The sequence below is a fragment of the Triticum aestivum genome, chromosome 6D (assembly GCF_018294505.1).
Source record: "Triticum aestivum cultivar Chinese Spring chromosome 6D, IWGSC CS RefSeq v2.1, whole genome shotgun sequence".
Classification (NCBI taxonomy): Eukaryota; Viridiplantae; Streptophyta; class Magnoliopsida; order Poales; family Poaceae; genus Triticum; species Triticum aestivum.
The window spans coordinates 161,639,068-161,649,740 of NC_057811.1; positions in this window are offsets into that span (position 1 = coordinate 161,639,068).

The window sequence follows — 10,673 nt, forward strand, 5'->3', positions numbered from 1 at the left end:
GGCCATCATCATCTTGTGCTTGTGATCTCCACCTCCGAAGCACCGTCATGATCACCATCGTCACCGGTGCGACACCTTGATCTCCATCGTAGCATCGTTGTCGTCTCGCCAACTATTGCTTCTACGACTATCGCTACCGCTTAGTGATAAAGTAAAGCAATTACAGGGCTATTGCATTGCATACAATAAAGCGACAACCATATGGCTCCTGCCAGTTGCCGATAACTCGGTTACAAAACATGATCATCTCATACAATAAAATATAGCATCATGCCTTGACCATATCACATCACAACATGCCCTGCAAAAATAAGTTAGACGTCCTCTACTTTGTTGTTGCAAGTTTTACGTGGCTGCTACGGGCTGAGCAAGAACCGTTCTTACCTACGCATCAAAACCACAACGATAGTTTGTCAAGTTAGTGCTGTTTAAACCTTCTCAAGGACCGGGCGTAGCCACACTCGGTTCAACTAAAGTTGGAGAAACTGACACCCGCCAGCCACCTGTGTGCAAAGCACGTCGGTAGAACAAGTCTCGCGTAAGCGTACGCGTAATGTCGGTCTGAGCCGCTTCATCCAACAATACCGCCGAACCAAAGTATGACATGCTGGTAAGCAGTATGACTTATATCGCCCACAACTCACTTGTGTTCTACTCGTGTATATGACATCTACACATAAAACCTGGCTCTGATACCACTGTTGGGGAACGTAGTAATTTCAAAAACATTCCTACGCACACGCAAGATCATGGTGATGCATAGCAACGAGAGGGAAGAGTGTTGTCCACGTACCCTCGTAGACCGAAACCGGAAGCTTTAGCACAATGCGGTTGATGTAGTCGTACGTCTTCACGATCCGACCGATCAAGTACCGAACGCACGGCACCTCCGAGTTCATCACACGTTCAGCTCGATGACGTCCCTCGAACTCCGATCCAGCCGAGTGTTGAGGGAGAGTTTCGTCAGCATGACGGCGTGGTGACGATGATGATGTTCTACCGACGCAGGGCTTCGCCTAAGCACCGCTACAGTCTTATCGAGGTGGACTATGGTGGAAGGGGGCACCGCACACGGCTAAGAGATCAATGATCAATTGTTGTGTCTCCAAGGGGTGTCCCCTTCCCCGTATATAAAGGAGTGGAGGAGGGGGAGGGCCGGCCCTCTCTATGGCGCGCCCTAGGAGGAGTCCTACTCCCACCGGGAGTAGGATTCCCCCTTCCAAGTAGTAGGAGTAGGAGTCAAGGAAAGGGGAGAGAGAAGAGAAGGAAGGAGGGGGCGCAGCCCCTCCCCCTAGTCCAATTTGGACTAGGCCTTGGGGGGGGGGGGCGCCCAGCCTCTCCTCTCTCTTTCCCCTAAAGCCCGATAAGGCCCATATACTCCCCGGCGAATTCCCGTAACTCTCCGGTACTCTGAAAAATACCCGAATCACTCGGAACCTTTCCTATGTCCGAATATAGTCGTCCAATATATCGATCTTTACGTCTCGACCATTTTGAGACTCCTTGTCATGTCCCCGATCTCATCCGGGACTCCGAACTATCTTAGGTACGTCAAAACACATAAACTCATAATATAACCGTCATCGTACTTTAAGCGTGCGGACCCTACGGGTTCGAGAACAATGTAGACATGACCGAGACACGTCTCCGGTCAATAACCAATAGCGGAACCTGGATGCTCATATTGGCTCCCACATATTCTACGAAGATCTTTATCGGTCAAACCGCATAACAACATACGTTTTTCCCTTTATCATCGGTATGTTACTTGCCCGAGATTCGATCGTCGGTATCTCAATACCTAGTTCAATCTCGTTACCGACAAGTCTCTTTACTCGTTCCGTAATACATCATCCCGCAACTAACTCATTAGTTACAATGCTTGCAAGGCTTATAGTGATGTGCATTACTGAGTGGGCCCAGAGATACCTCTCCGACGATCGGAGTGACAAATCCTAATCTCGAAATATGCCAACCCAACAAGTACCTTCGGAGACACCTGTAGAGCACCTTTATAATCACCCAGTTACGTTGAGACGTTTGGTAGCAGACAAAGTGTTCCTCCGGTAAACGGGTGTTGCATAATATCATAGTCATAGGAACATGTAAAATCATGAGAAAGCAATAGCAACATACTAAATGATCAAGTGCTAAGCTAACGGAATGGGTCAAGTCAATCACATCATTCTCCTAATGATGTGACCCCGTTAATCAAATGACAACTCATGTCTATGGCTAGGAAACATAACCATCTTTGATCAATGAGCTAGTCAAGTAGAGGCATACTAGTGACACTCTGTTTGTCTATGTACTCACACATGTATTATGTTTCCGGTTAATACAATTCTAGCATGAATAATAAACATTTATCATGAAATAAGGAAATAAATAATAACTTTATTATTGCCTCTAGGGCATATTTCCTTCAGAAGAAGCAAGCCAAAATGCTCGAGATCGAGGCCACCAATGCCAAGACCAAGGCGACAGAGGTGGCGCTCGCGAGCATGATGACGGGGGTCGAGGTCATGAAGGTGGACCTCAACACCGTGTCGCCGAGGAAGAGGCCATGGTTCGAAAATATGCAGGACGACATGCTCAAGTTCGACGACGAGTGATCTATGGCGGCGAGCGCCATCCATTTTTTGTAGGGATTTTTATTTCTATTCCCCTGGTTTGTTAGTTCTACTCATTCATCCCCACGCTTTTAACTTTTGTCACTTTTCCCCTCTCCCTTACCCGAAACCCTCAGAACTGGTCACAACGAACGTTGCCCTCGGGTCAATGGCTTGACTGTTAACTCTGCCGAGTGGGGCCGCGTAGGGCTGATTCCACATTTTGACGGTTACGTGCTAACGAGTGGGGACGCAAAACTGACACTCACTGTAACCTGAATCAGATCGAGTCGCTTCCGTGCCGCCCCCTCCGCAGCCGTCGTGCCGCCTCCGCCGCAGTCATGCCGCCTCCACCGCATCTACCCTCTCTCCCCATCTAGGATTAGGAAGCGATGTCGGGGAGCCCCCCGTCCGACCCATCGACTGTGGAGATGATTGGGTCGAATCAGAGAAGGATAATTCATGGATTCCACTTGGGTAAGCATCGTTTTCCTCTCAAATTGATTAGGAGATCCATAAATTAGGCTGTATTTGACCACCGTTGGCGTGAATCAGTGCAATTTTCTGAATTTTTTTGGCCTAACTGCGCCCTTTATTTCAATCGAATAGGGTTGATCCTGCACTTGCTTTTCGGCTGGCGGTTAGAATGGAAACTAGTGAGCTGCGTGGAACCAAACCGTATCTGATTTCTGGATTTTTCTATCCGAAAGTGGTAGAAGCCAGCGTTTCGTTCACAGATTTCCGCTAGGCACTCTATTGTGAGTATCCGTGGAGCCCTGCCGATGCTGTTGAACTGAGATATTTCGACAGTACCGAGCAGAGATTTGTCCCATTAACTTGTGATGAGCATCTGGGATTGCTATTTAGTTTGAATGCTGACAGCCGTTTCGGTAAAATCCATATCGGTGTGCTTCAGGCACACAAACAACGTATCCCGAAGGGGAAGGGTGTTCAGACATCATCTATCTCTGCTAATAGCGAGCGTCCTCGCACTCCTTGTAGGCCGAGACCAAGTAAACCTAGTGGTTCTGAAAGCCAGAACATGTCGGCTGCCGCCAATTCTGCCACTTCTCCTCTTCCTTCTGCACCTGATGTAGAAGTAGATGCAGAGCCTCGACATGATGATGAGGATGAGATTATATTCCCTGAACTGGTAGATAGAGTCAGTCAACAGACAATGGAAGATGAATATCCAGAGGAGCCTAGCAGCCGTGCTAAATTTGATGACACTAACGATGAAGAGAGGGAGGAGAACATCGACTCCTTAGTTTTACAAGAATATGATGGTGAGGACATGCCAACAATTGAGTGGAATAGGGAGAATCCTCAACTTACTCCAGGAACTGTATTCGAATCGATGGTGGATTGTCGTAATGCAGTGACTACATATTGCATTCTCACTGAAAACTCCTATGAGGTTGATAGGAGTGAGCCAGGAAGATCCACTGTTCATTGCCCTTATGATAGGTGTAGGTGGAGGTTGCATGCATACGCTATGCTAAAGAGCAAATTGATTCAGGTATTACAACTAATTTTTTTTTCAAATTATTTATCCATTCGATATTCAGATCATGTGTGTTGTTTCTTAATTATATTTGACATCATTTTTCATTTTGTTTCAGATAAAAAACAACCCACACGGGCACACTTGCCCACCTGGAGGGGGAGGGGGAAAAGACAAATCAAAGCTTGCAAAGACTAGGTGGGTGGCAGATGCAATCTTGGATTGGGTGAGGGAAACACCAACAATTGGTCCAACAACACTCCATGGGAAGCTATTTGAGAAGTACAAGATTAATATACCTTACATGAGGATTTTCTATGCTAAGGAAAGGGCTCTTGATAGGATCAATGGTCCATGGAATGAGAGTTTTCAGTTGCTTTACACCTTCAAAGCTGAAGTGAAGACGGCTAGTCCAGGGAGTGTTGTAGAGATTGACAAGCATACAATACAGTACAAATTAAAAGGGAAGACATTGGAGAAGGAGTGCTTCAGGAGGGCTTTTGTTTGTTTCAAGGCTTGCTGGCAGGGGTTTCTGAATGGTTGTAGGCCCTATTTGGCTATCGATGCAACTGCTTTGAATGGAAGATGGAGAGGCCAGCTAGCAGCAGCTTCTGCAGTTGTTGGACACAACTGGCTATTCCCAGTTGCATTTGGTGTGTTGGAGGCAGAGTCCGAGGAGAGTTGGGTCTGGTTTCTGCAGCAGTTGCGCAACATTATAGGTACACCCTCAGGTTTAGTTATACACACATATGCTTGCAAGGGTTTAGAAACTGTAGTAGAAATTGTATTCCCTGGAGTGGAACATAGGAATGTATGCAACTCCTAGCGCAGAATTTTAAAAAGAAATTCAAAGGCAAAGTTTATGATGAGAATCTATGGCCAGCATCATACACATGCAGCTTGAGGAAGCATGAGCACCATTTGAGAGTCATGAGAAATGTGCTCCAAATGAGCTCCCAAGCTAGGGTAAACAACCCCATTTGTAATCAAGTTTTTTTGGACCTACTCTAAATGAGCCAAATATTTTTTATTAACACCTATTCAATCTATATAGTGTAGATTCGAAGTATCACTATTTATTGAATTAATCTTCATATTTTTACATTTTTTTTGAAAAATATATACTTTAATAGAAAACCATTAAAAACACGTTTAAAATATGAAAATGGAAAACTAAGTTCAGATCCTTCTTATTCACTTTGAAATCAAGCTTTGGTGATTTTTTTTATTTTTTTTATTCTCAAAAACCGAAGGGAACCCTACCTCCTCTCCTTGGTCTCTATGAAATGTTGTACGTATTAGCTCATATGTGTGAAGGTTTTTTCATGAAAATGTCCATAGACAAAGTTTATGATTTTTTGCTGGTAACAAGACAACATTGTGTGCAGGTTTTATATATTTTTTGATTTTTTTTAATTAATGGTGCTCATTTGACCTCGATCGTGCTAGCTAGGTTTTTTTGTAAATGTCCGTATATCTAGTTTAGTATTTTTCCTCGTTAGTGTGTCTTATACAACGACGAACGGCGAAGGTTTCATATTATTTTTTTAAATTAGTTATGCTCAGTCAAAGCCTTGGAAACCCCGTTGACCAGCTCAAAACCCCGCAGGGTTTCTCCTAACCCTAGCTCCAAACGCCAGCCGTCAGATCATACCCTAGCGCCAAGCGACATCCCTCAGATGTGGTCTTCTAGAAGGAATTTCGAGGGCAGGCTGCGTGTAGGCTCCGCGCCATTGGATCACATGGACGGCTCCGCATCATTGGATCCTGGGGCGATCCGCGAGAGTTGTTGGTTGTGCCTCCCCTTTCTTCTGCTGCTTATTCTGCGGCGACGAGAGGATCCACTCCTCTGTTTCTTCTTCTTCGGCGACGAGAGGAGCCATTCCTCTGCTTCTTCTTCTCCGGCGACTTTGGGCGATATGTCAAGCTCCACTTCAGCCTCCCGCCCCTCGTGGACCTAGTATGGTCCAGTTCCCATGGAGCGATGTCCTGACTGCCCACGTAGCGTGCCACTGATACGGTTGACTTCAAAGGAGGTCAAGAATGGCAACTATGAGCGCGAGTTCGTGAAATGCGAGAGCAAGCTAGAAGGGTAGGTTAGATCTCATGATTTTTCTCTGATTTCTTTTTCTATTTGCTTTTAATTATTTTTCCTTGGATCTGGGATTTAGGTTCATGTTTTCGTTTCAGATCGTGAAGAAATGCACGCATTTTGAATGTCTGGATGACTACGTTAAGCGAATTCAATTTAATGGGGCCCCAACCCGGGAGCTCAATTTGCCGTCAGCACCAACGAATTTGGTCTCTGAAAGTGCTGCTCTGACAGTTGGGATCTGAAGGGGGAGTTAAAGAAGATGAACAAGAACTTGAAGCAGATGATTCAATTGAACAAGCAGGCGAATCTGATAGCTTTAGGATTTTATCCCTTTTATTTTTGTATAGTTGCACTAGGATTTGCTTACTTGCTGGTCATCACTCGTTAGAGATGTTATTAGTGTGGTGTCATGTGCTATAGGATTTGGTTAAATTTGTGGATCATGTGCTATAGGATTTGCTTAAATTTGTGGATCATGTGCTCTATGCTCTGTGTTGCTTAATTTGTGGATCATGTCAGTTTCGTCAGTTTTGTACACTTTCAATTTCTTTAGTTACGTTAGACAACACCGACCGCAGAAAAAAAAACATAGTTCTAGGCCCAAATTGAAACTAAGCTCTGGTTGGGCCGTCGCATTGCGTTGAGTGTCGAAGGCCCGCAAAGATAAAACAGGCCTAGAAAATAGTGCACACACTAGCTCTGTTTTTTGCTTGATTATTGCCATGGTAAATCCATTTATTGCCATGCCGAACAAAGATAGTGCATGATGGTAAATCGATTTATTGTTGGACTTGCCCATGTCAAATTCATTTGTACATATCGTGGCAATTCCTTCTGTACATAGTCTACGGCACAACACTTTGATTTTTGACAGCAGGTACTATAAACATGTTTTTGTTGCAAGAAAAATATTGTATATACGATTTTTTTTGTTTTTGTTATTAAGAGCATGTCAGATTTAATTATGTAGATCATGATATCCATCTGAAACCACGTCTAAAATAAAGTCCGGTGGCACCATTAGCCACTATATCCATCTAGAGAGCATGTGTAGGGCTCGGCTACCGCACCATATCCATCTAGAGAGCATGTCTAGGGCTCGGCTACTGCACCATATCCATCTACCGATATCTCACGTAGCAAGCATACATCCATAACATAGAAAATAGCAACCATAGCATAGTTCTTACATAAAACATAGGGTGCCCTAAAACATTTTTTTGTGGGTGAAATAATGTGTTACTCATCACAAAAGGTTCAAACAATCAATGTCAGCTAGCTCTGTCGCTACCAAAGGCCCCGACCCTATCCAGGTAATAGTTCTGCCTTCTAAACGAGCAAACTTACCTAAGCTATCACTAATTTATTACGTAGATAGATCTATCCACCTCTTTTGCCTGGATCAACTTCACTGCAACAACGGAGTCAATCTGGATCATAACTGGAAGAGACAACGACAAACCCTCCATACACTCACTTAGTTCAGCTTCGAGGGTAGCCAACGACATAGCATAAATATATAACACGTTGTACATAAAAGAGTTCATGGTACAACCAACGACATAACATAAAAATATATAAAAAGCCCTAACGGGCAAGACAAGCTTCACGAGACCGACCGGGCCTTCACCACCATCTTCATTGAGCCTTCTCAGTGCTCCTCCTCCATGGCGTCCTCGCCGAGGTAGTAGGGGAGGCTGTGCATACCGTTGCGGATGGGGAAGATGCTATTGAAGTCCGTGAAGATGTTGTAGGTGGTGAATGCAATGAACTCGCACCCACACCAAAACACCTTGCCGAGGAGGTAGTACGCATTGAATATGTTGGTGAAGTTGGCGATGAGCCCTATCGCCGGAGTGGTGGAGTTTGGATGCACTTCCTCCAGTCGGAACATCACTGGCGAGCCCACCGGGAGGTGGGCGAAGCCCGCACCGAGGAACCACTGGGCAAACTCCTTTCCACCCCTCCAGCGTGAGAACTCCCACACGCGGAGCGTCGTCTCCACGACAACACCGGCGGGATACCGCCTCTCCGGCATAGTTGGTGGGAGCTGGAAGGTGGGGTCGTTGTACTGCATCCTCGCTTGGCTTTGAGAGTGCTCTGGGTTTGGGTGAAGAAGAGAAGGGGGCGGCGCAAATGGATGTGTGGAGAATAGGTGGAGGCGTGGGTGGTATAAATAGAGAAAGGGGAAGGGAAGGGGAGTAGCATCGGCCGGGCTTTGGATTTGCTACGTTCAAACGAGCGGCGTCGATCGATATGCCACTTTAATTTCCACGTTGAATAGATGCGAGTGGATCGAAAAGTTTGAATGATGCTATACATCGAGGAGACAAGCATGCGAGATGAGACGAACCAGCAACAACGACCGTCCCTGCGTCCGTGGCGGCTGAGGCCGGTCAGCGTCCGTGGCGGCTCGGGTGCAGAAAGAGGGGAGGTAAGCGCATCGTGGCAGCGGGCATTAGTGCATGCAGGCAGGCTAGCTACGTGCATGCAGGCAGGCTAGCTACGTGCATGCATAGCAGGCTCATGTCGTTGTGGCACACGCAGGGCCCAACAATCTAACCACGGCCCAACGGGCGAACATCGACACCGTCCGACGCGGCCCCAATTGTCAGGTCCAACGGGCGACACAGTCCAGCGCGGCCCCACTCGTCAGAGTTAACTGTCAAAGCACTGACCCCGACGGCATCCGCCGTTTGTGACCATTTATGAGGGTTTCAGACAAGGGAGTGGGGAAAAGTGAGCAAAAGTTAAGAGCGTGGTGATGAATGAGTAGAGCTAAGGAACCAGGGGCACAGATGTAAAAAACCCTTTTTGTATGCCAGCAAGTGTGCTGGCATGACCATGGCCGAGATGGCGTGGTCAAATTCCCACCCCTTTTTGTGTGCTGGCATGTGTTGTTGGGGAACGCAGTATAATTTTTTTACCTACGATCACGCAAGATCTATCTAGGAGATGCATAGCAACGAGCGGGGAGAGTGTGTCCACGTACCCTCGTAGACCGTAAGCGGCAGCGTTTAGTAACGCGGTTGATGTATTCAAACGTCTTCGTGATCCAACCGATCCAAGTACCGAACGTACGGCACCTCCGCAATTAGCACACGTTCAGCTTGATGACGTCCCTTGAATCTTGATCCAGTTGAGGCCGAGGGAGAGTTCCGTCAGCACGACGGCGTGGCGACGGTGATGATGAAGTTACCGGCACAGGGCTTTCCCTAAGCACTACGACGATATGACCGAGGTGTGTAACTGTGGACGGGGGCATCCCACACGGTTAAGAGAAACTTGTGTGTTCTAGGGTGCCCCTGCCCCCATATATAAAGGAGGGGAGGGGGAGGCTAGCCGACCCCTGTAGGGCGAGCCAGGAGAGGGGAATCCTACTAGGACTCCAAGTCCTAGTAGGTTTCCACCTGGAGGAAGGGGGAAGAAGGAAGGGAGAGGGAGAAGGGAAGGAAAGGGGGGCACCGCCCCCTTCCCCTAGTCCAATTCGGACCCAATGGGGGGGGGGGAGCGGCCAGCCCCCTTGCGGCCCTTCTCTCTCCCCACTAAGGCCCATGAAGGCCCATTAGTTCCCCCGGGGGGTTCCGATAACCCTCCGGCACTCCGATAGTTATCCGGTACCTCTCGGAACTCATCCGGTGTCTGAATAACATCGTCCAATATATCAATCTTTATGTTTCGACCATTTCGAGACTCCTCGTCATATCCGTGATCTCATTCGGGACTCTGAACAATCTTCGGTCATCAAATCACATAACTCATAATACAAATCGTCATCGAACGTTAAGCGTGTGGACCCTACGGGTTCGAGAACTATGTAGACATGACCGAGACACATCTCTAGTCAATAACCAATAGCGGAACTTGGATGCTCATATTGGCTCCTACATATTCTATGAAGATCTTTATCGGTCAAACCGCATAACAACATACGTTGTTCCCTTTGTCATCGGTATGTTACTTGCCCGCGATTCGATCGTCGGTGTCATCATACCTAGTTCAATCTCGTCATCGGCAAGTCTTTTTACTCGTTTCGTAATGCATCATCCTGTGACTAACTCATTAGTCACATTGCTTGCAAGGCTTATAGTGACGTGCATTACCGAGAGGGCCCAGAGATACCTCTCCGATACACGGAGTGACAAATCCTAATCTCGATCTATGCCAACTCAACAAACACCATCGGAAACACTTGTAGAGCATGTTTATAATCACCCAGTTACGTTGTGACGTTTGATAGAACACAAGGTGTTCCTCCGGTATTCGGGAGTTGCATAATCTCATAGTCTGCGGAACATGTATAAGTCATGAAGAAAGCAATAGCAGAAAAACTAAACGATCATTATGCTAAGCTAACGGATGGGTCTTGTCCATCACATCATTCTCTAATGATGTGATCCCATTCATCAAATGACAACACATGTCTATAGTTAGGAAACTTAACCATCTTTGATTAACGAGC